The following is a 25,052-nucleotide window of genomic DNA, read 5'->3' on the forward strand; positions in this document are numbered from 1 at the left end:
ACATTTTTTCACCCAATCTTTATGACACTTTCAGGTAATGATCAGTACCCCAGTCCCACTTGGCTCACCAAATTTGGTTATTCTAGGTTAAACCGTTCGTTGGCAGTAACAGTTTTAATTTTCAGGTTTCACTCTGTTTTCTCCTATATGGATACATGTAGTTGGAACTCTAAAGCAAAGACGGTTTGTCCTAGCTCTTTGAAACTTGACATAATAAAGTAGTTCCAAGTTCTATCTCTATGGTTTGTTTCCTATTGATGTAGCCCTAAGCAGAGACGTGCGCAAATCACTTTCATGGAAAGGGGTTGCCAAGCTTCCAAAAAACTACGAGTTTCCTGAAATCTCAGCACACATTTTTTCACCCAATCTTTATGACACTTTCAGGTAATGATCAGTACCCCAATTCCTCTTGGCTCACCAAATTTCGTTCTGCTAGGTTAAACCGTTCGTTGGCAGTAACAGTTTTAATTTTTAGGTTTCACTCTGTTTTCTCCTATATGGATACATGTAGTTGGAACTCTAAATCAAACACGGTTTGTGCTAGCTCTTTGAAACTTGACACAATAAAATAGTTCCAAGTTCTAACTCTATGGTTTGTTTCCTATTGATGTAGCCCTAAGCAGAGACTGGCGCAAATCACTTTCATGGAAAGGGGTTGCCAAGAATCCAAAAAACTACGAGTTTCCAGAAATCTCGGCACACATTTTTTCACCCAATCTTGATGACACTTTCAGGTAGTGATCAGTACCCCAATCAGACTTGGCTCACCAAATTTCGTTCTTCTAGGTTAAACCGTTCGTTGGCAGTAACAGTTTTAATTTTTAGGTTTCACTCTGTTTTCTCCGATATGGATACATGTAGATGGAACTCTAAATCAAACACGGTTTGTGCTAGCTCTTTGAATCTTGACACAATAAAGTAGGTCCAAGTTCTATCTCTATGGTTTGTTTCCTAGAGATGTAGCCCTAAGCAGAGATGGCGCAAATCAATTTCATGGAAAGGGGTTGCCAAGCTTCCAAAAAACTACGAGTTTCCTGAAATCTCAGCACACATTTTTTCACCCAATCTTGATGACACTTTCAGGTAATGATCAGTACCCCAATCCCACTTGGCTCACCAAATTTCGTTCTTCTAGGTTAAACCGTTCGTTGGCAGTAAGAGTTTTAATTTTTAGGTTTCAGTCTGTTTTCTCCTATATGGATACATGTAGTTGGAACTCTAAATCAAAGACGGTTTGTGCTAGCTCTTTGAATCTTGACACAATAAAGTAGTTCGAAGTTCTATCTCTATGGTTTGTTTCCTATTGATGTAGCCCTAAGCAGAGACGGGCGCAAATCACTTTCATGGAAAGGGGTTGCCAACCTTCCAAAAAACTACGAGTTTCCTGAAATCTCAGCACACATTTTTTCACCCAATCTTGATGACACTTTCAGGTAATGATCAGTACCCCAATCCCACTTGGCTCACCACATTTCGTTCTTCTAGGTTAAACCGTTCGTTGGCAGTAACAGTTTTAATTTTCAGGTTTCACTCTGTTTTCTCCTATATGGATACATGTATTTGGAACTCTAAATCAAGACGGTTTGTCCTAGCTCTTTGAAACTTGACACAATAAAGTAGTTCCAAGTTCTATCTCTATGGTTTGTTTCCTATTGATGTAGCCCTAAGCAGAGTCGGGCGCAAATCTCTTTCATGGAAATGGGTTGCCAAGTTTCCAAAAAACTACGAGTTTCCTGAAATCTCAGCACACATTTTTTCACCCAATCTTGATGACACTTTCAGGTAATGATCACTACCCCAATCCCACTTGGCTCACCACATTTCGTTCTTCTAGGTTAAACCGTTCGTTGGCAGTAACAGTTTTAATTTTCAGGTTTCACTCTGTTTTCTCCGATATGGATACATGTAGTTTGAACTCTAAATCAAAGACGGTTTGTCCTAGCTCTTTGAAACTTGACACAATAAAGTAGTTCCAAGTTCTATCTCTATGGTTTGTTTCCTATTGATGTAGCCCTAAGCAGAGATGGCGCAAATCACTTTCATGGAAAGGGGTTGCCAAGCTTCCGAAAAACCACGAGATTCCCGAAACCTCAGCACACATTTTTTCACACAATCTTGATGACACTTTCAGGTAATGATCACTACCCCAATCCCACTTGGCTAACCAAATTTCGTTATTCTAGGTTAAACCGTTCGTTGGCAGTAACAGTTTTAATTTTTAGATTTCACTCTATTTTCTCCTATATGGATACATGTAATTGGAACTCTAAATCAAACACGGTTTGTGCTAGCTCTTTGAAACTTGACACAATAAAGTATTTCCAAGTTCTAACTCTATGCTTTGTTTCCTATTGATGTAGCCCTAAGCAGAGACTGGCGCAAATCACTTTCATGGAAAGGGGTTGCCAAGAATCCAAAAAACTACGAGTTTCCAGAAATCTCAACACACATTTTTTCACCCTATTTTGATGACACTTTCAGGTAATGATCAGTATCCCAATCCCACTTGGCTCACCAAATTTCGTTCTTCTAGGTTAAACCGTTCATTGGCAGTAACAGTTTTAAATTTTAAGTTTCACTCTGTTTTTTCCTATATGGATTCATGTAGTTTGAACTCTAAATCAAACACGGTTTGTGCTGGCTCTTTGAAACTTGACACAATAAAGTAGTTCCAAGTTCGATCACTATGGTTTGTTTCCTATTGATGTAGCCCTAAGCAGAGACTGGCGCAAATCACTTTCATGGAAAGGCGTTGCCAAGCTTCCAAAAAACTACGAGTTTCCTGAAATCTCAGCACACATTTTTTCACCCAATCTTGATGACACTTTCAGGTAATGATCACTACCCCAATCCCACTTGGCTAACCAAATTTCGTTCTTCTAGGTTAAACCGTTCGTTGGCAGTAACAGTTTTAATTTTTAGATTTCACTCTATTTTCTCCTACATGGATACATGTAGTTGGAACTCTAAATCAAACACGGTTTGTGCTAGTTCTTTGAAACTTGACACAATAAAGTAGTTCCAAGTTCTAACTCTATGGTTTGTTTCCTATTGATGTAGCCCTAAGCAGAGACTGGCGCAAATCACTTTCATGGAAAGGGGTTGCCAAGAATCCAAAAAACTACGAGTTTCCTGAAATCTCGGCACACATTTTTTCACCCTATCTTGATGACACTTTCAGGTAAAGATCAGTATCCCAATCCCACTTGGCTCACCAAATTTCGTTCTTCTAGGTTAAACCGTTCATTGGCAGTAACAGTTTTAAATTTTAAGTTTCACTCTGTTTTTTCCTATATGGATTCATGTAGTTTGAACTCTATATCAAACACGGTTTGTGCTTGCTCTTTGAAACTTGACACAATAGAGTAGTTCCAAATTCTATCTCTATGGTTTGTTTCCTATTGATGTAGCCCTAAGCAGAGACTGGCACAAATCACTTACATGGAAAGGGGTTGCCAAGCTTCCAAAAAACTACGAGTTTCCTGAAATCTCAACACACATTTTTTCACCCAATCTTTATGACACTTTCAGGTAATGATCAGTACCCCAGTCCCACTTGGCTCACCAAATTTCGTTATTCTAGGTTAAACCGTTTGTTGGCAGTAACAGTTTTAATTTTCAGGTTTCACTCTGTTTTCTCCTATATGGATACATGTAGTTGGAACTCTAAAGCAAAGACGGTTTGTCCTAGCTCTTTGAAACTTGACATAATAAAGTAGTTCCAAGTTCTATCTCTATGGTTTGTTTCCTATTGATGTAGCCCTAAGCAGAGACGTGCGCAAATCACTTTCATGGAAAGGGGTTGCCAAGCTTCCAAAAAACTACGAGTTTCCTGAAATCTCAGCACACATTTTTTCACCCAATCTTTATGACACTTTCAGGTAATGATCAGTACCCCAATTCCTCTTGGCTCACCAAATTTCGTTCTGCTAGGTTAAACCGTTCGTTGGCAGTAACAGTTTTAATTTTTAGGTTTCACTCTGTTTTCTCCTATATGGATACATGTAGTTGGAACTCTAAATCAAACACGGTTTGTGCTAGCTCTTTGAAACTTGACACAATAAAATAGTTCCAAGTTCTAACTCTATGGTTTGTTTCCTATTGACGTAGCCCTAAGCAGAGACTGGCGCAAATCACTTTCATGGCAAGGGGTTGCCAAGAATCCAAAAAACTACGAGTTTCCAGAAATCTCGGCACACATTTTTTCATCCAATCTTGATGACACTTTCAGGTAGTGATCAGTACCCCAATCAGACTTGGCTCACCAAATTTCGTTCTTCTAGGTTAAACCGTTCGTTGGCAGTAACAGTTTTAATTTTTAGGTTTCACTCTGTTTTCTCCGATATGGATACATGTAGATGGAACTCTAAATCAAACACGGTTTGTGCTAGCTCTTTGAATCTTGACACAATAAAGTAGGTCCAAGTTCTATCTCTATGGTTTGTTTCCTATTGATGTAGCCCTAATCAGAGATGGCGCAAATCACTTTCATGGAAAGGGGTTGCCAAGCTTCCAAAAAACTACGAGTTTCCTGAAATCTCAGCACACATTTTTTCACCCAATCTTGATGACACTTTCAGGTAATGATCAGTACCCCAATCCCACTTGGCTCACCAAATTTCATTCTTCTAGTTTAAACCGTTCGTTGGCAGTAAGAGTTTTAATTTTTAGGTTTCAGTCTGTTTTCTCCTATATGGATACATGTAGTTGGAACTCTAAATCATAGACGGTTTGTGCTAGCTCTTTGAATCTTGACACAATAAAGTAGTTCCAAGTTCTATCTCTATGGTTTGTTTCCTATTGATGTAGCCCTAAGCAGAGACGGGCGCAAATCACTTTCATGGAAAGGGGTTGCCAAGCTTCCAAAAAACTACGAGTTTCCTGAAATCTCAGCACACATTTTTTCACCCAATCTTGATGACACTTTCAGGTAATGATCACTACCCCAATCCCACTTGGCTCACCACATTTCGTTCTTCTAGGTTAAACCGTTCGTTGGCAGTAACAGTTTTAATTTTCAGGTTTCACTCTGTTTTCTCCTATATGGATACATGTAGTTGGAACTCTAAATCAAAGACGGTTTGTCCTAGCTCTTTGAAACTTGACACAATAAAGTAGTTCCAAGTTCTATCTCTATGGTTTGTTTCCTATTGATGTACCCCTAAGCAGAGGCGGGCGCAAATCGCTTTCATGGAAATAGGTTGCCAAGCTTCCAAAAAACTACGAGTTTCCTGAAATCTCAGCACACATTTTTTCACCCAATCTTGATGACACTTTCAGGTAATGATCAGTACACCAATCCCACTTGGCTCACCAAATTTCGTTCTTCTAGGTTAAACCGTTCGTTGGCAGTAACAGTTTTAATTTTTAGGTTTCACTCTGTTTTCTCCGATATGGATACATGTAGATGGAACTCTAAATCAAACACGGTTTTTGCCAGCTCTTTGAATCTTGACACAATAAAGTAGGTCCAAGTTCTATCTCTATGGTTTGTTTCCTATTGATGTAGCCCTAAGCAGAGATGGCGCAAATCAATTTCATGGAAAGGGGTTGCCAAGCTTCCAAAAAACTACGAGTTTCCTGAAATCTCAGCACACATTTTTTCACCCAATCTTGATGACACTTTCAGGTAATGATCAGTACCCCAATCCCACTTGGCTCACCAAATTTCGTTCTTCTAGGTTAAACCGTTCGTTGGCAGTAAGAGTTTTAATTTTTAGGTTTCAGTCTGTTTTCTCCTATATGGATACATGTAGTTGGAACTCTAAATCAAAGACGGTTTGTGCTAGCTCTTTGAATCTTGACACAATAAAGTAGTTCCAAGTTCTATCTCTATGGTTTGTTTCCTATTGATGTAGCCCTAAGCAGAGACTGGCGCAAATCACTTTCATGGAAATGGGTTGCCAAGCTTCCAAAAAAACAAGAGTTTCCTGAAATCTCAGCACACATTTTTTCACCCAATCTTGATGACACTTTCAGGTAATGATCACTACCCCAATCCCACTTGGCTCACCACATTTCGTTCTTCTAGGTTAAAACGTTCGTTGGCAGTAACAGTTTTAATTTTCAGATTTCACTCTATTTTCTCCTATATGGATACATGTATTTGGAACTCTAAATCAAAGACGGTTTGTGCTAGCTCTTTAAAACTTGACACAATAAAGTAGTTCCAAGTTCTAACTCTATGGTTTGTTTCCTATTGATGTAGCCCTAAGCAGAGACTGGCGCAAATCACTTTCATGGAAAGGGGTTGCCAAGAATCCAAAAAACTACGAGTTTCCAAAAATCTCGGCACACATTTTTTCACCCTATCTTGATGACACTTTCAGGTAATGATCAGTATCCCAATCCCACTTGGCTCACCAAATTTCGTTCTTCTAGGTTAAACCGTTCATTGGCAGTAACAGTTTTAAATTTTAAGTTTCACTCTGTTTTTTCCTATATGGATTCATGTAGTTTGAACTCTAAATCAAACACGGTTTGTGCTGGCTCTTTGAAACTTGACACAATAGAGTAGTTCCAAATTCTATCTCTATGGTTTGTTTCCTATTGATGTAGCCCTAAGCAGAGACTGGCGCAAATCACTTACATGGAAAGAAGTTGCCAAGCTTCCAAAAAACTACGATTTTCCTGAAATCTCAACACACATTTTTTCACCCAATCTTGATGACACTTTCAGGTAATGATCAGTACCCCAGTCCCACTTGGCTCACCAAATTTCGTTCTGCTAGGTTAAACCGTTCGTTGGCAGTAACAGTTTTAATTTTTAGGTTTCACTCTGTTTTCTCCGATATGGATACATGTAGTTGGAACTCTAAATCAAAGACGGTTTGTGCTAGCTGTTTGAATCTTGACACAATAAAGTAGTTCCAAGTTCTATCTCTATGGTTTGTTTCCTATTGATGTAGCCCTAAGCAGAGACTGGCGGAAATCACTTACATGGAAAGGGGTTGCCAAGCTTCCAAACAACTACGAGTTTCCTGAAATCTCAGCACACATTTTTTCACCCAATCTTGATGACACTTTCAGTTAATGATCACTACCCCAATCCCACTTGGCTCACCAAATTTCGTTCTTCTAGGTTAAACCGTTTGTTGGCAGTAACAGTTTTAATTTTTAGGTTTCACTCTGTTTTCTCCTATATGGATACATGTAGTTGGAACTCTAAATCAAACACTGTTTGTGCTAGCTCTTTGAAACTTGACAAAATAAAGTAGGTCCATGTTCTATCTCTATGGTTTGTTTCCTATTGATGTAGCCCTAAGCAGAGATGGCGCAAATCACTTTCATGGAAAGGGGTTGCCAACCTTCCAAAAAACTACGAGTTTCCTGAAATCTCAGCACACATTTTTTCATCCAATCTTGATGACACTTTCAGGTAATGATCAGTACCCCAATCCCACTTGGCTCACCAAATTTCGTTCTTCTAGGTTAAACCGTTCGTTGGCAGTAAGAGTTTTAATTTTTAGGATTCACTCTGTTTTCTCCTATATGGATACATGTAGTTGGAACTCTAAATCAAAGACGGTTTGTGCTAGCTCTTTGAATCTTGACACAATAAAGTAGTTCCAAGTTCTATCTCTATGGTTTGTTTCCTATTGATGTAGCCCTAAGCAGAGACTGGCGCAAATCACTTTCATGGAAATGGGTTGCCAAGCTTCCAAAAAAACAAGAGATTCCTGTAATCTCAGCACACATTTTTTCACCCAATCTTGATGACACTTTCAGGTAATGATCACTACCCCAATCCCACTTGGCTAACCAAATTTCGTTCTTCTAGGTTAAAACGTTCGTTGGCAGTAACAGTTTTAATTTTTAGATTTCACTCTATTTTCTCCTATATGGATACATGTATTTGGAACTCTAAATCAAACACGGTTTGTGCTAGCTCTTTGAAACTTGACACAATAAAGTAGTTCCAAGTTCTAACTCTATGGTTTGTTTCCTATTGATGTAGCCCTAAGCAGAGACTGGCGCAAATCACTTTCATGGAAAGGGGTTGCCAAGAATCCAAAAAACTACGAGTTTCCAAAAATCTCCGCACACATTTTTTCACCCTATCTTGATGACACTTTCAGGTATTGATCAGTATCCCAATCCCACTTGGCTCACCAAATTTCGTTCTTCTAGGTTAAACCGTTCATTGGCAGTAACAGTTTTAAATTTTAAGTTTCACTCTGTTTTTTCCTATATGGATTCATGTAGTTTGAACTCTAAATCAAACACGGTTTGTGCTGGCTCTTTGAAACTTGACACAATAGAGTAGTTCCAAATTCTATCTCTATGGTTTGTTTCCTATTGATGTAGCCCTAAGCAGAGACTGGCGCAAATCACTTATATGGAAAGAAGTTGCCAAGCTTCCAAAAAACTACGATTTTCCTGAAATCTCAACACACATTTTTTCACCCAATCTTGATGACACTTTCAGTTAATGATCAGTACCCCAATCTCACTTGGCTCACCAAATTTCGTTCTTCTAGGTTAAACCGTTCGTTGGCAGTAACAGTTTTAATTTTCAGGTTTCACTCTGTTTTCTCCTATATGGATACATGTAGTTGGAACTCTAAATCAAAGACGGTTTTTCCTAGCTCTTTGAAACTTGACACAATAAAGTAGTTCCGAGTTCTATCTCTATGGTTTGTTTCCTATTGATGTAGCCCTAAGCAGAGACGGGCGCAAATCACTTTCATGGAAAGGGGTTGCCAAGCTTCCAAAAATCTACGAGTTTCCTGAAATCTCAGCACACATTTTTTCACCCAATCTTGATGACACTTTCAGTTAATGATCACTACCCCAATCCCACTTGGCTCACCAAATTTCGTTCTTCTAGGTTAAACCGTTCGTTGGCAGTAACAGTTTTAATTTTTAGGTTTCACTCTGTTTTCTCCTATATGGATACATGTAGTTGGAACTCTAAATCAAACAATGTTTGTGCTAGCTCTTTGAAACTTGACAAAATAAAGTAGGTCCATGTTCTATCTCTATGGTTTGTTTCCTATTGATGTAGCCCTAAGCAGAGACGAGCGCAAATCACTTTCAGGGAAAGGGGTTGCAAAGCTTCCAAAAAACTACGAGTTTCCTGAAATCTCAGCACACATTTTTTCACCCAATCTTGATGACACTTTCAGGTAATGATCAGTACCCCAATCCCACTTGGCTCACCAAATTTCGTTCTTCTAGGTTAAACCGTTCGTTGGCAGTAACAGTTTTAATTTTTAGATTTCACTCTATTTTCTCCTATATGGATACATGTATTTGGAACTCTAAATCAAACACGGTTTGTGCTAGCTGTTTGAATCTTGACACAATAAAGTAGTTCCAAGTTCTATCTCTATGGTTTGTTTCCTATTGATGTAGCCCTAAGCAGAGACTGGCGCAAATCACTTTCATGGAAACGGGTTGCCAAGCTTCCAAAAAACTACGAGTTTCCTGAAATCTCAACACACATTTTTTCACCCAATCTTTATGACACTTTCAGGTAATGATCAGTACCCCAGTCCCACTTGGCTCACCAAATTTCGTTATTCTAGGTTAAACCGTTCGTTGGCAGTAACAGTTTTAATTTTCAGGTTTCACTCTGTTTTCTCCTATATGGATACATGTAGTTGGAACTCTAAAGCAAAGACGGTTTGTCCTAGCTCTTTGAAACTTGACATAATAAAGTAGTTCCAAGTTCTATCTCTATGGTTTGTTTCCTATTGATGTAGCCCTAAGCAGAGACGTGCGCAAATCACTTTCATGGAAAGGGGTTGCCAAGCTTCCAAAAAACTACGAGTTTCCTGAAATCTCAGCACACATTTTTTCACCCAATCTTTATGACACTTTCAGGTAATGATCAGTACCCCAATTCCTCTTGGCTCACCAAATTTCGTTCTGCTAGGTTAAACCGTTCGTTGGCAGTAACAGTTTTAATTTTTAGGTTTCACTCTGTTTTCTCCTATATGGATACATGTAGTTGGAACTCTAAATCAAACACGGTTTGTGCTAGCTCTTTGAAACTTGACACAATAAAATAGTTCCAAGTTCTAACTCTATGGTTTGTTTCCTATTGATGTAGCCCTAAGCAGAGACTGGCGCAAATCACTTTCATGGAAAGGGGTTGCCAAGAATCCAAAAAACTACGAGTTTCCAGAAATCTCGGCACACATTTTTTCACCCAATCTTGATGACACTTTCAGGTAGTGATCAGTACCCCAATCAGACTTGGCTCACCAAATTTCGTTCTTCTAGGTTAAACCGTTCGTTGGCAGTAACAGTTTTAATTTTTAGGTTTCACTCTGTTTTCTCCGATATGGATACATGTAGATGGAACTCTAAATCAAACACGGTTTGTGCTAGCTCTTTGAATCTTGACACAATAAAGTAGGTCCAAGTTCTATCTCTATGGTTTGTTTCCTATTGATGTAGCCCTAAGCAGAGATGGCGCAAATCAATTTCATGGAAAGGGGTTGCCAAGCTTCCAAAAAACTACGAGTTTCCTGAAATCTCAGCACACATTTTTTCACCCAATCTTGATGACACTTTCAGGTAATGATCAGTACCCCAATCCCACTTGGCTCACCAAATTTCGTTCTTCTAGGTTAAACCGTTCGTTGGCAGTAAGAGTTTTAATTTTTAGGTTTCAGTCTGTTTTCTCCTATATGGATACATGTAGTTGGAACTCTAAATCAAAGACGGTTTGTGCTAGCTCTTTGAATCTTGACACAATAAAGTAGTTCGAAGTTCTATCTCTATGGTTTGTTTCCTATTGATGTAGCCCTAAGCAGAGACTGGCGCAAATCACTTTCATGGAAAGGGGTTGCCAACCTTCCAAAAAACTACGAGTTTCCTGAAATCTCAGCACACATTTTTTCACCCAATCTTGATGACACTTTCAGGTAATGATCAGTACCCCAATCCCACTTGGCTCACCACATTTCGTTCTTCTAGGTTAAACCGTTCGTTGGCAGTAACAGTTTTAATTTTCAGGTTTCACTCTGTTTTCTCCTATATGGATACATGTATTTGGAACTCTAAATCAAGACGGTTTGTCCTAGCTCTTTGAAACTTGACACAATAAAGTAGTTCCAAGTTCTATCTCTATGGTTTGTTTCCTATTGATGTAGCCCTAAGCAGAGTCGGGCGCAAATCTCTTTCATGGAAATGGGTTGCCAAGCTTCCAAAAAACTACGAGTTTCCTGAAATCTCAGCACACATTTTTTCACCCAATCTTGATGACACTTTCAGGTAATGATCACTACCCCAATCCCACTTGGCTCACCACATTTCGTTCTTCTAGGTTAAACCGTTCGTTGGCAGTAACAGTTTTAATTTTCAGGTTTCACTCTGTTTTCTCCGATATAAATACATGTAGTTTGAACTCTAAATCAAAGACGGTTTGTCCTAGCTCTTTGAAACTTGACACAATAAAGTAGTTCCAAGTTCTATCTATATGGTTTGTTTCCTATTGATGTAGCCCTAAGCAGAGATGGCGCAAATCACTTTCATGGAAAGGGGTTGCCAAGCTTCCGAAAAACCACGAGATTCCCGAAACCTCAGCACACATTTTTTCACACAATCTTGATGACACTTTCAGGTAATGATCACACCCCAATCCCACTTGGCTAACCAAATTTCGTTATTCTAGGTTAAACCGTTCGTTGGCAGTAACAGTTTTAATTTTTAGATTTCACTCTATTTTCTCCTATATGGATACATGTAATTGGAACTCTAAATCAAACACGGTTTGTGCTAGCTCTTTGAAACTTGACACAATAAAGTATTTCCAAGTTCTAACTCTATGCTTTGTTTCCTATTGATGTAGCCCTAAGCAGAGACTGGCGCAAATCACTTTCATGGAAAGGGGTTGCCAAGAATCCAAAAAACTACGAGTTTCCAGAAATCTCAACACACATTTTTTCACCCTATTTTGATGACACTTTCAGGTAATGATCAGTATCCCAATCCCACTTGGCTCACCAAATTTCGTTCTTCTAGGTTAAACCGTTCATTGGCAGTAACAGTTTTAAATTTTAAGTTTCACTCTGTTTTTTCCTATATGGATTCATGTAGTTTGAACTCTAAATCAAACACGGTTTGTGCTGGCTCTTTGAAACTTGACACAATAGAGTAGTTCCAAATTCTATCTCTATGGTTTGTTTCCTATTGATGTAGCCCTAAGCAGAGACTGGCGCAAATCACTTACATGGAAAGGTGTTGCCAAGCTTCCAAAAAACTACGAGTTTCCTGAAATCTCAACACACATTTTTTCACCCAATCTTGATGACACTTTCAGTTAATGATCAGTACCCCAATCCCACTTGGCTCACCAAATTTCGTTCTTCTAGGTTAAACCGTTCGTTGGCAGTAACAGTTTTAATTTTCAGGTTTCACTCTGTTTTCTCCTATATGGATACATGTAGTTGGAACTCTAAAGCAAAGACGGTTTGTCCTAGCTCTATGAAACTTGACACAATAAAGTAGTTCCAAGTTCTATCTCTATGGTTTGTTTCCTATTGATGTAGCCCTAAGCAGAGACGGGAGCACATCACTTTCATGGAAATGGGTTGCCAAGCTTCCAAAAAACTACGAGTTTCCTGAAATCTCAGCACACATTTTTTCACCCAATCTTTATGACACTTTCAGGTAATGATCAGTACCCCAATCCCACTTGGCTCACCAAATTTCGTTCTGCTAGGTTAAACCGTTCGTTGGCAGTAACAGTTTTAATTTTTAGGTTTCACTCTGTTTTCTCCTATATGGATACATGTAGTTGGAACTCTAAATCAAACACGGTTTGTGCTAGCTCTTTGAATCTTGACACAAGAAAGTAGGTCCAAGTTCTATCTCTATGGTTTGTTTCCTATTGATGTAGCCCTAAGCAGAGACTGGCGCAAATCACTTTCATGGAAAGGGGTTGCCAAGCTTCCAAAAAACTACGAGTTTCCTGAAATCTCAGCACACATTTTTTCACCCAATCTTGATGACACTTTCAGGTAATGATCAGTACCCCAATCCCACTTGGCTCACCAAATTTCGTTCTTCTACGTTAAACCGTTCGTTGGCAGTAAGAGTTTTAATTTTTAGGTTTCACTCTGTTTTCTCAGATATGGATACATGTAGTTGGAACTCTAAATCAAACACGGTTTGTGCTAGCTCTTTGAATCTTGAAACAATAAAGTAGGTCCAAGTTCTATCTGTAAGGTTTGTTTCCTATTGATGTAGCCCTAAGCAGAGACTGGCGCAAATCTCTTACATGGAAAGGGGTTGCCAAGCTTCCAAAAAACTACGAGTTTCCTGAAATCTCAGCACACATTTTTTCACCCAATCTTGATGACACTTTCAGTTAATGATCAGTACCCCAATCCCACTTGGCTCACCAAATTTTGTTCTTCTAGGTTAAACCGTTCGTTGGCAGTAACAGTTTTAATTTTCAGGTTTCACTCTGTTTTCTCCTATATGGATACATGTAGTTGGAACTCTAAATCAAAGACGGTTTGTCCTAGCTCTTTGAAACTTGACACAATAAAGTAGTTCCAAGTTCTATCTCTATGGTTTGTTTCCTATTGATGTAGCCCTAAGCAGAGACGGGCGCAAATCACTTTCATGGAAAGGGGTTGCCAACCTTCCAAAAAACTACGAGTTTCCTGAAATCTCAGCACACATTTTTTCACCCAATCTTTATGACACTTTCAGGTAATGATTAGTACCCCAATCCCACTTGGCTCACCAAATTTCGTTCTTCTAGGTTAAACCGTTCCTTGGCAGTAACAGTTTTAATTTTTAGATTTCACTCTATTTTCTCCTATATGGATACATGTAGTTTGAACTCTAAATCAAACAAGGTTTGTGCTGGCTCTTTGAAACTTGACACAATAGAGTAGTTCCAAATTCTTTCTCTATGGTTTGTTTCCTATTGATGTAGCCCTAAGCAGAGACTGGCGCAAATCACTTACATGGAAAGGGGTTGCCAAGCTTCCAAAAAACTACGAGTTTTCTGAAATCTCAGCACACATTTTTTCACCCAATCTTTATGACACTTTCAGGTAATGATCAGTACCCCAATCCCACTTGGCTCACCAAATTTCGTTCTGCTAGGTTAAACCGTTCGTTGGCAGTAACAGTTTTAATTTTTAGGTTTCACTCTGTTTTCTCCTATATGGATTCATGTAGTTTGAACTCTAAATCAAACACGGTTTGTGCTGGCTCTTTGAAACTTGACACAATAGAGTAGTTCCAAATTCTATCTCTATGGTTTGTTTCCTATTGATGTAGCCCTAAGCAGAGACTGGCGCAAATCACTTACATGGAAAGGGGTTGCCAAGCTTCCAAAAAACTACGAGTTTCCTGAAATCTCAGCACACATTTTTTCACCCAATCTTGATGACACTTTCAGGTAATGATCAGTACCCCAATCCCACTTGGCTCACCAAATTTCGTTCTTCTAGGTTAAACCGTTCGTTGGCAGTAAGAGTTTTAATTTTTAGGATTCACTCTGTTTTCTCCTATATGGATACATGTAGTTGGAACTCTAAATCAAAGACGGTTTGTGCTAGCTCTTTGAATCTTGACACAATAAAGTAGTTCCAAGTTCTATCTCTATGGTTTGTTTCCTATTGATGTAGCCCTAAGCAGAGACTGGCGCAAATCACTTTCATGGAAAGAAGTTGCCAAGCTTCCAAAAAACTACGAGTTTCCTGAAATCTCAGCACACATTTTTTCACCCAATCTTGATGACACTTTCAGGTAATGATCACTACCCCAATCCCACTTGGCTAACCAAATTTCGTTCTTCTAGGTTAAACCGTTCGTTGGCAGTAACAGTTTTAATTTTTAGATTTCACTCTATTTTCTCCTATATGGATACATGTAGTTGGAACTCTAAATCAAACACGGCTTGTGCTAGCTCTTTGAAACTTGACACAATAAAGTAGTTCCAAGTTCTATCGCTATGGTTTGTTTCCTATTGATGTAGGCCTAAGGAGAGACTGGCACAAATCACTTTCATGGAAAGGGGTTTCCAAAAATCCAAAAAACTACGAGTTTCCAGAAATCTCGGCACCCATTTTTTCACCCTATCTTGATGACACTTTCAGGTAATGATCAGTATCCCAATGCCACTTGGCTCACCAAATTTCGTTCTTCTAGGTTAAACCGTTCATTGGCAGTAACAGTTTTAAATTTTAAGTTTCACTCTGTTTTTTCCTATATGGATTCATGTAGTATGAACTCTAAGTCAAACACGGTTTGTGCTGGCTCTTTGAAACTTGACACAATAGAGTAGTTCCAAATTCTATCTCTATGGTTTGTTTCCTATTGATGTAGCCCTAAGCAGAGACTGGCGCAAATCACTTTCATGGAAAGGGGTTTCCAAGAATCCAAAATACTACGAGTTTCCTGAAATCTCAACACACATTTTTTCACCCAATCTTGATGACACTTTCAGTTAATGATCAGTACCCGAATCCCACTTGGCTCACCAAATTTCGTTCTTCTAGGTTAAACCGTTCGTTGGCAGTAACAGTTTTAATTTTCAGGTTTCACTCTGTTTTCTCCTATATGGATACATGTAGTTGGAACTCTAAATCAAAGACGGTTTGTCCTAGCTCTTTGAAACTTGACACAATAAAGTAATTCCGAGTTCTATCTCCATGGTTTGTTTCCTATTGATGTAGCCCTAAGTAGAGACGGGCGCAAATCACTTTCATGGAAAGGGGTTGCCAAGCTTCCAAAAAACTACGAGTTTCCTGAAATCTCAGCACACATTTTTTCACCCAATCTTGATGACACTTTCAGGTAATGATCAGTACCCCAATCCCACTTGGCTCACCAAATTTCGTTCTTCTAGGTTAAACCGTTCGTTGGCAGTAACAGTTTTAATTTTTAGGTTTCACTCTGTTTTCTCCGATATGGATACATGTAGTAGGAACTCTAAATCAAACACGGTTTGTGCTAGCTCTTTGAATCTTGACACAATAAAGTAGGTCCAAGTTCTATCTCTACGGTTTGTTTCCTATTGATGTAGCCCTAAGCAGAGATGGCGCAAATAACTTTCATGGAAAGGGGTTGCCAACCTTCCAAAAAACTACGAGTTTCCTGAAATCTCAGCACACATTTTTTCACCCAATCTTGATGACACTTTCAGGTAATGATCAGTACCCCAATCCCACTTGGCTCACCAAATTTCGTTCTTCTAGGTTAAACCGTTCGTTGGAAGTAAGAGTTTTAATTTTTAAATTTCAGTCTGTTTTCTCCTATATGGATACATGTAGTTGGAACTCTAAATCAAAGACGGTTTGTGCTAGCTCTTTGAATCTTGACACAATAAAGTAGTTCCAAGTTCTATCTCTATGGTTTGTTTCCTATTGATGTAGCCCTAAGCAGAGACGGGCGCAAATCACTTTCATGGAAAGGGGTTGCCAAGCTTCCAAAAAACTACGAGTTTCCTGAAATCTCAGCACACATTTTTTCACCCAATCTTGATGACTTTTTCAGGTAATGATCACTACCCCAATCCCACTTGGCTCACCACATTTCGTTCTTCTAGGTTAAACCGTTCGTTGGCAGTAACAGTTTTAATTTTCAGGATTCACTCTGTTTTCTCCTATATGGATACATGTAGTTGGAACTCTACATCAAACACGGTTTGTGCCAGCTCTTTGAATCTTGACACAATAAAGTAGGTCCAAGTTCTATCTCTATGGTTTGTTTCCTATTGATGTAGCCCTAAGCAGAGATGGCGCAAATCACTTTCATGGAAAGGGGTTGCCAACCTTCCAAAAAACTACGATTTTCCTGAAATCTCAGCACACATTTTTTCACCCAATCTTGATGACACTTTCAGATAATGATCAGTACCCCAATCCCACTTGGCTCACCAAATTTCGTTCTTCTAGGTTAACCGTTCGTTGGCAGTAAGAGTTTTAATTTTTAGGTTTCAGTCTGATTTCTCCTATATGGATACATGTAGTTGGAACTCTAAATCAAACACGGTTTGTGCTAGCTCTTTGAAACTTGACACAATAAAGTAGTTCCAAGTTCTATCTCTATGGTTTGTTTCCTATTGATGTAGCCCTAAGCAGAGACGGGCGCAAATCACTTTCATGGAAAGGGGTTGCCAAGCTTCCAAAAAACTACGAGTTTCCTGAAATCTCAGCACACATTTTTTCACCCAATCTTGATGACACTTTCAGGTAATGATCAGTACCCCAATCCCACTTGGCTCACCAAATTTCGTTATTCTAGGTTAAACCGTTCGTTGGCAGTAACAGTTTTAATTTTCAGGTTTCACTCTGTTTTCTCCTATATGGATACATGTAGTTGGAACTCTAAAGCAAAGACGGTTTGTCCTAGCTCTTTGAAACTTGACATAATAAAGTAGTTCCAAGTTCTATCTCTATGGTTTGTTTCCTATTGATGTAGCCCTAAGCAGAGACGGGCGCAAATCACTTACATGGAAAGGGGTTGCCAAGCTTCCAAAAAACTATGAGTTTCCTGAAATCTCAGCACACATTTTTTCACCCAATCTTTATGACACTTTCAGGTAATGATCAGTACCCCAATTCCTCTTGGCTCACCAAATTTCGTTCTGCTAGGTTAAACCGTTCGTTGGCAGTAACAGTTTTAATTTTTAGGTATCACTCTGTTTTCTCCTATATGGATACATGTAGTTGGAACTCTAAATCAAACACGGTTTGTGCTAGCTCTTTGAAACTTGACACAATAAAGTAGTTCCAAGTTCTAACTCTATGGTTTGTTTCCTATTGATGTAGCCCTAAGCAGAGACTGGCTCAAATCACTTTCATGGAAAGGGGTTGCCAAGCTTCCAAAAAACTACGAGTTTCCTGAAATCTCAGCACACATTTTTTCACCTAATCTTGATGACACTTTCAGGTAATGATCACTACCCCAATCCCACTTGGCTCACCACATTTCGTTCTTCTAGGTTAAACCGTTCGTTGGCAGTAACAGTTTTAATTTTCAGGTTTCACTCTGTTTTCTCCGATATGGATACATGTAGTTGGAACTCTAAATCAAAGACGGTTTGTCCTAGCTCTTTGAATCTTGACACAATAAAGTAGGTCCAAGTTCTATCTCTATGGTTTGTTTCCTATTGATGTAGCCCTAAGCAGAGACGGGCGCAAATCACTTTCATGGAAAGGGGTTGCCAACATTCCAAAAAACTACGAGTTTCCTGAAATCTCAGCACACATTTTTTCACCCAATCTTGATGACACTTTCAGGTAATATTCAGTACCCCAATCCCAATTGGCTCACCAAATTTCGTTCTTCTAGGTTAAACCGTTCGTTGGCAGTAACAGTTTTAATTTTTAGTTTTCACTCTGTTTTCTCCGATATGGATACATGTAGTTGGAACTCTAAATCAAACACGGATTGTGCTAGCTCTTTGAATCTTGACACAATAAAGTAGGTCCAAGTTCTATCTCTATGGTTTGTTTCCTATTGATGTAGCCCTAAGCAGAGATGGCGAAAATCACTTTCATGGAAAGGGGTTGCCAACCTTCCAAAAAACTACGAGTTTCCTGAAATCTCAGCACACATTTTTTCACCCAAACTTGATGACACTTTCAGGTAATGATCAGTACCCCAGTCCCACTTGGCTCACCAAATTTCGTTCTTCTAGGTTAATCCGTTCGTTGGCAGTAAGAGTTTTAATTTTTAGATTTCACTCTGTTTTCTCCTATATGGATACATGTAGTTGGAACTCTAAATCAAAGACGGTTTGTGCTAGCTCTTTGAATCTTGACACAATAAAGTAGTTCCAAGTTCTATCTCTATGGTTTGTTTCCTATTGATGTAGCCCTAAGCAGAGACTGGCACAAATCACTTTCATGGAAAGGGGTTGCCAAGCTTCCAAAAAACCACAGGTTTCCTGAAATCTCAGCACACATTTTTTCACCCAATCTTGATGACACTTTCAGGTAATGATCAGTACCCCAATCCCACTTGGCTCACCAAATTTCGTTCTTCTAGGTTAAACCGTTCGTTGGCAGTAAGGGTTTTAATTTTTAGGTTTCACTCTGTTTTCTCAGATATGGATACATGTAGTTGGAACTCTAAATCAAACACGGTTTGTGCTAGCTCTTTGAATCTTGACACAATAAAGTAGGTCCAAGTTCTATCTCTATGGTTTGTTTCCTATTGATGTAGCCCTAAGCAGAGATGGCGAAAATCACTTTCATGGAAAGGGGTTGCCAACCTTCCAAAAAACTACGAGTTTCCTGAAATCTCAGCACACATTTTTTCACCCAAACTTGATGACACTTTCAGGTAATGATCAGTACCCCAGTCCCACTTGGCTCACCAAATTTCGTTCTTCTAGGTTAAACCGTTCGTCGGCAGTAAGAGTTTTAATTTTTAGATTTCACTCTGTTTTCTCCTATATGGATACATGTAGTTGGAACTCTAAATCAAAGACGGTTTGTGCTAGCTCTTTGAATCTTGACACAATAAAGTAGTTCCAAGTTCTATCTCTATGGTTTGTTTCCTATTGATGTAGCCCTAAGCAGAGACTGGCACAAATCACTTTCATGGAAAGGGGTTGCCAAGCTTCCAGAAAACCACAAGTTTCCTGAAATCTCAGCACACATTTTTTCACCCAATCTTGATGACACTTTCAGGTAATGATCACTACCCCAATCCCACTTGGCTAACTAAATTTCGTTCTTCTAGGTTAAACCGTTCATTGGCAGTAACAGTTTTAATTTTTAGATTTCACTCTATTTTCTCCTATATGGATACATGTAGTTGGAACTCTAAATCAAACACGGTTTATGCTAGCTCTTTGAAACTTGACACAATAAAGTAGTTCCAAGTTCTAACTCTATGGTTTGTTTCCTATTGATGTAGCCCTAAGCAGAGACTGGCGCAAATCACTTTCATGGAAAGGGGTTGCCAAGAATCCAAAAAACTACGCGTTTCCAGAAATCTCGGCACACATTTTTTCACCCAATCTTTATGACACTTTCAGGTAATGATTATTACCCCAATCCCACTTGGCTCACCAAATTTCGTTCTTCTAGGTTAAACCGTTCGTTGGCAGTAACAGTTTTAATTTTTAGGTTTCACTCTGTTTTCTCCTATATGGATACATGTAGTTGGAACTCTAAATCAAACACGGTTTGTGCTAGCTCTTTGAAACTTGACACAATAAAGTAGGTCCACGTTCTATCTCTATGGTTTGTTTCCTATTGATGTAGCCCTAAGCAGAGATGGCGCAAATCACTTTCATGGAAAGGGGTTGCCAAGCTTCCAAAAAACTACGAGTTTCCTGAAATCTCAGCACACATTTTTTCACCCAATCTTGATGACACTTTCAGGTAATGATCATTACCCAATCCCACTTGGCTCACCAAATTCCGTTCTTCTAGGTTAAACCGTTCGTTGGCAGTAAGAGTTTTAATTTTTAGGTTTCACTCTGTTTTCTCCTATATGGATACATGTAGTTGGAACTCTAAATCAAAGACGGTTTGTGCTAGCTCTTTGAATCTTGAAACAATAAAGTAGTTCCGAGTTCTATCTCTATGGTTTCTTTCCTATTGATGTAGCCCTAAGCAGAGACTGGCGCAAATCACTTTCATGGAAAGGGGTTGCCAAGCTTCCAAAAAACCACAAGTTTCCTGAAATCTCAGCACACATTTTTTCACCCAATCTTGATGACACTTTCATGTAATGATCACTACCCCAATCCCACTTGGCTAACCAAATTTCATTCTTCTAGGTTAAACCGTTCGTTGGCAGTAAAAGTTTTAATTTTTAGATTTCACTCTATTTTCTCCTATATGGATACATGTAGTTGGAACTCTAAATCAAACACGGTTTGTGCTAGCTCTTTGAAACTTGATACAATAAAGTAGTTCCAAGTTCTAACTCTATGGTTTGTTTCCTATTGATGTAGCCCTAAGCAGAGACTGGCGCAAATCACTTTCATGGAAAGGGGTTTCCAAGAATCCAAAAAACTACGAGTTTCCATAAATCTCGGCACACATTTTTTCACCCTATCTTGATGACACTTTCAGGTAATGATCAGTATCCCAATCCCACTTGGCTCACCCAATTTCGTTCTTCTAGGTTAAACCGTTCATTGGCAGTAACAGTTTTAAATTTTAAGTTTCACTCTGTTTTTTCCTATATGGATTCATGTAGTTTGAACTCTAAATCAAACATGGTTTGTGCTGGCTCTTTGAAACTTGACACAATAGAGTAGTTCCAAATTCTATCTCTATGGTTTGTTTCCTATTGATGTAGCCCTAAGCAGAGACTGCCGCAAATCACTTACATGGAAAGGGGTTGCCAAGCTTCCAATAAACTACGAGTTTCCTGAAATCTCAACACACATTTTTTCACCCAAACTTGATGACACTTTCAGTTAATGATCAGTACCCCAATCCCACTTGGCTCACCAAATTTCGTTCTTCTAGTTTAAACCGTTCGTTGGCAGTAACAGTTTTAATTTTCAGGTTTCACTCTGTTTTCTCCTATATGGATACATGTAGTTGGAACTCTAATTCAAAGACGGTTTGTCCTAGCTCTTTGAAACTTGACACAATAAAGTAGTTCTAAGTTCTATCTCTATGGTTTGTTTCCTATTGATGTAGCCCTAAGCAGAGACGGGCGCAAATCACTTTCATGGAAAGGGGTTGCCAAGCTTCCAAAAAACTACGAGTTTCCTGAAATCTCAGCACACATTTTTTCACCCAATCTTGATGACACTTTCAGGTAATGATCAGTACCCCAATCCCACTTGGGTCACTAAATTTCGTTCTTCTAGGTTAAACCGTTCGTTGGCAGTAACAGTTTTAATTTTTAGGTTTCACTCTGTTTTCTCCGATATGGATACATGTAGTTTGAACTCTAAATCAAACACGGTTTGTGCTAGCTCTTTGAATCTTGACACAATAAAGTAGGTCCAAGTTCTATCTCTATGGTTTGTTTCCTATTGATGTAGCCCTAAGCAGAGATGGCGCAAATCACTTTCATGGAAAGGGGTTGCCAAGCTTCCAAAAAACCACGAGTTTCCTGAAATCTCAAAACACATTTTTTCACCCAATCTTGATGACACTTTCAGGTAATGATCACTACCCCAATTTCACTTGGCTAACCAAATTTCGTTCTTCTAGGTTAAACCGTTCGTTGGCAGTAACAGTTTTAAATTTTAGATTTCACTCTATTTTCTCCTATATGGATACATGTATTTGGAACTCTAAATCAAACACGGTTTGTGCTAGCTCTTTGAAACTTGACACAATAAAGTAGTTCCAAGTTATAACTCTATGGTTTGTTTCCTATTGATGTAGCCCTAAGCAGAGACTGGCGCAAATCACTTTCATTGAAAGGGGTTGCCAAGAATCCAAAAAACTACGAGTTTCCAGAAATCTCGGCACACATTTTTTCACCCAATCTTGATGACACTTTCAGGTAATGATCAGTATCCCAATCCCACTTGGCTCACCAAATTTCGTTCTTCTAGGTTAAAACGTTCATTGGCAGTAACAGTTTTAAATTTTAGGTTTCACTCTGTTTTTTCCTACATGGATTCATGTAGTTTGAACTCTAAATCAAACACGGTTTGTGCTGGCTCTTTGAAACTTGACACAATAGAGTAGTTCCAAATTCTATCTCTATGGTTTGTTTCCTATTGATGTAGCCCTAAGCAGAGACTGGCGCTAATCTCTTACATGGAAAGGGGTTGCCAAGCTTCCAAAAAACTACGAGTTTCCTGAAATCTCAGCACACATTTTTTCACCCAATCTTGATGACACTTTCAGTTAATGATCAGTACCCCAGTCCCACTTGGCTCACCAAATTTCGTTCTTCTAGGTTAAACCGTTCGTTGGCAGTAACAGTTTTAATTTTTAGGTTTCACTCTGTTTTCTCCGATATGGATACATGTATTTGGAACTATAAATCAAACACTGTTTGTGCTAGCTCTTTGAAACTTGTCACAATAAAGTAGGTCCAAGTTCTATCTCTATGGTTTGTTTCCTATTGATGTAGCCCTAAGCAGAGATGGCGCAAATCACTTTCATGGAAAGGGGTTGCCAACCTTCCAAAAAACTACTAGTTTCCTGAAATCTCAGCACACATTTTTTCACCCAATCTTGATGACACTTTCAGGTAATGATCAGTACCCCAATCCCACTTGGCTCACAAAATTTCGTTCTTCTAGGTTAAACCGTTCGTTGGCAGTAAGAGTTTTAATTTTTAGGTTTTACTCTGTTTTCTCCTATATGGATACATGTAGTTGGAACACTAAATCAAAGACGGTTTGTGCTAGCTCTTTGAATCTTGACACAATAAAGTAGTTCCAAGTTCTAAAACTATGGTTTGTTTCCTATTGATGTAGCCCTAAGCAGAGACTGGCGCAAATCACTTTCATGGAAGGGGGTTGCCAAGCTTCCAAAAAACCACGAGTTTCCTGAAATCTCAACACACATTTTTTCACCCAATCTTGATGACACTTTCAGTTAATGATCAGTACCCCAATCCCACTTGGCTCACCAAATTTCGTTCTTCTAGGTTAAACCGTTCGTTGGCAGTAACAGTTTTAATTTTTAGGTTTCACTCTGTTTTCTCCGATATGGATACATGTAGTTGGAACTCTAAATCAAACATGGTTTGTGCTAGCTCTTTGAATCTTGACACAATAAAGTAGGTCCAAGTTCTATCTCTATGGTTTGTTTCCTATTGATGTAGCCCTAAGCAGTGATGGCGCAAATCACTTTAATGGAAAGGGGTTGCCAAGCTTCCAAAAAACTACGAGTTTCCTGAAATCTCAGCACACATTTTTTCACCCAATCTTGATGACACTTTCAGGTAATGATCACTACCCCAATCCCACTTGGCTCACCAAATTTCGTTCTTCTAGGTTAAACCGTTCATTGGCAGTAACAGTTTTAAATTTTAGGTTTCACTCTGTTTTTTCCTACATGGATTCATGTAGTTTGAACTCTAAATCAAACACGGTTTGTTCTGGCTCTTTGAAAATTGACACAATAGAGTAGTTCCAAATTCTATCTCTATGGTTTGTTTCCTATTGATGTAGCCCTAAGCAGAGACTGGCGCAAATCTCTTACATGGAAAGGGGTTGCCAAGCTTCCAAAAAACTACGAGTTTCCTGAAATCTCAGCACACATTTTTTCACCCAATCTTGATGACACTTTCAGGTAATGATTAGTACCCCAATCCCACTTGGCTCACCAAATTTCGTTCTTCTAGGTTAAACCGTTCGTTGGCAGTAACAGTTTTAATTTTTAGGTTTCACTCTGTTTTCTCCTATATGGATACATGTAGTTGGAACTCTAAATCAAACACGGTTTGTGCTAGCTCTTTGAAACTTGACACAATAAAGTAGGTCCAAGTTCTATCTCTATGGTTTGTTTCCTATTGATGTAGCCCTAAGCAGAGATGGGCGCAAATCACTTTCATGGAAAGGGGTCGCCAAGCTTCCAAAAACTACGAGTTTCCTGAAATCTCAGCACACATTTTTTCACCCAATCTTGATGACACTTTCAGGTAATGATCAGTACCCCAATCCCACTTGGCTCACCAAATTTCGTTCTTCTAGGTTAAACCGTTCGTTGGCAGTAAGAGTTTTAATTTTTAGGATTCACTCTGTTTTCTCCTATATGGATACATGTAGTTGGAACTCTAAATCAAAGACGGTTTGTGCTAGCTTGTTGAATCTTGACACAATAAAGTAGTTCCAAGTTCTATCTCTATGGTTTGTTTCCTATTGATGTAGCCCTAAGCAGAGACTGGCGCAAATCACTTTCATGGAAAGGGGTTTCCAAGAATCCAAAAAACTACGAGTTTCCAGAAATCTCGGCACACATTTTTTCACCCTATCTTTATGACACTTTCAGGTAATGATCAGGATCCCAATTTCACTTGGCTCACCAAATTTCGTTCTTCTAGGTTAAACCGTTCATTGGCAGTAACAGTTTTAAATTTTAAGTTTCACTCTGTTTTTTCCTATATGGATTCATGTAGTTTGAACTCTAAATCAAACACAGTTTGTGCTGGCTCTTTGAAACTTGACACAATAGAGTAGT

The sequence above is a fragment of the Spermophilus citellus genome, assembly GCF_964194105.1.
Source record: "Spermophilus citellus genome assembly, chromosome: 6".
NCBI lineage: Eukaryota > Metazoa > Chordata > Mammalia > Rodentia > Sciuridae > Spermophilus > Spermophilus citellus.